We start from the raw sequence: 1,491 nt of genomic DNA on the forward strand, positions 1-1,491 counted from the left end.
TGTATGTAGTTAATCTACTTGGTGCAGATCTCCTTCAGACCATGTGTCTCCAAAGAGGACAGAATACTCTCGCCATAAGAGCGGCGACTGGGCCACTCCCATGGCAGCAGTTTCCCATGTGGCATCCCAAAGCACCTATTAGGAGGAGACGCCCTCGAGTTGTGGCAAAATATCTCTTTCCAAACGTTGATGTTCCGTAATGGCCGATCACCAGACCGGGAGCGTGCTTGTGCCTATTTTATTCGTAGGTACCTGGCTGCAGCTCTTGTCTGCCTCCCACAGCCGCGGCGGATGCTCTGCATCAAGGCCACCTGTGGTTGGACAATAGGCACCCTGAGACCACGCCTGGATGTCTCTACAGTGCCCAGTGTTGCCAGACAATTTTCAAAAAGGCACTATGGGATGGCCGAAAATACCTAAATATTACCCTACGCGGATTTCGCCAAGACCCTACATTTTACCCTACGCACTAATTTAGTATTCAAAAAGTTAAATACACTCGTTGAGCAAGCGGATTGTTAATAATAAATAACGGGGTGCCAACAAGATAGGCCGAAACCGTAAAGTCATCTTTGAAGAAACGGAGGCAAGTTCGCCTAAGGTAATGTTTTGAAGTTTGTAATACAACAATGAAAGCAAATATTTTTTTGCATGGTAACAAGGAAATGGACCCAAGAGGTGATTTATTAGCATTTTATTCCTAAGATTGTGATGTGTTGCACAGCTATAATGAATATGAACACACAACAAAAGCTAAAACATCTGTACAAGATCTGTTAAACAGCATCAAGTGTATCTGTTCAGTGCATTTCCTTTCGGTGCAGTTCATTAGGCTGGGGTAATATCCAAATATTCTTGCGTGTGATATTATGGTTTTATGGCTCCCATTTATGCCCAGAATGACCCAGTTGATTTTTTTTCTAGGGTGGCTTTCTCGTGGCAAATAAAGCAGGAAGGGAGAGTTCTCCACGCCTGGTCCATTCATCCGGGGTCAGGCAGCAAGTGAGCATTATTACTCTTCTGAAGTGTGGGCAGCACGGACAGCTCTATTCTGTCCTCCACATTGAGGGCAGTTGCTGGCGCTATGAAGATGACTTCGGGAAAAAAGTGGGCCAGAGACCGGAAGTATTTTTCTGACCTCGAGGGCAACTGTCATATAAACACATGTGGCAGCGAAATCGGAGGTCTTGTACTTCAGTTAGCTTGCCTGCTTCATGGCATGCAGGTATGCAGCTATGCAGCAATGCAGCACTTGCAGTCTTCCCAAGTTGCCATCTTCTAACGGCTGCGAAACTTGTGGGCCTATGGGGTCAATGTCACAAATTTATATTGCGCTGGTTTGGACGAAGTTCTGCAGTACGGTTTTGAGAAGGTGGTCGCTTTCAGTTATGAGCTTGGCTATGAGGTTGCCACTACGTTGAAAATATGCATTTATCTTGTTGAAGAAGCTCAGAACACATCTTTTGAAGATTGAGTAGGCCTCGGTGAAGC

The 1,491-nt window shown here is 45.6% G+C and overlaps 1 pseudogene; it reads right to left on the reverse strand.

The window, feature by feature from the left end:
* Positions 1-723: 723 nt before the first annotated feature.
* LOC119434714 (uncharacterized) lies at positions 724-1,486 on the reverse strand (annotated as a pseudogene).
* Positions 1,487-1,491: the final 5 nt, after the last annotated feature.

Source organism: Dermacentor silvarum, unplaced genomic scaffold (genome assembly GCF_013339745.2).
Source record: "Dermacentor silvarum isolate Dsil-2018 unplaced genomic scaffold, BIME_Dsil_1.4 Seq188, whole genome shotgun sequence".
Taxonomy (NCBI): Eukaryota; Metazoa; Arthropoda; class Arachnida; order Ixodida; family Ixodidae; genus Dermacentor; species Dermacentor silvarum.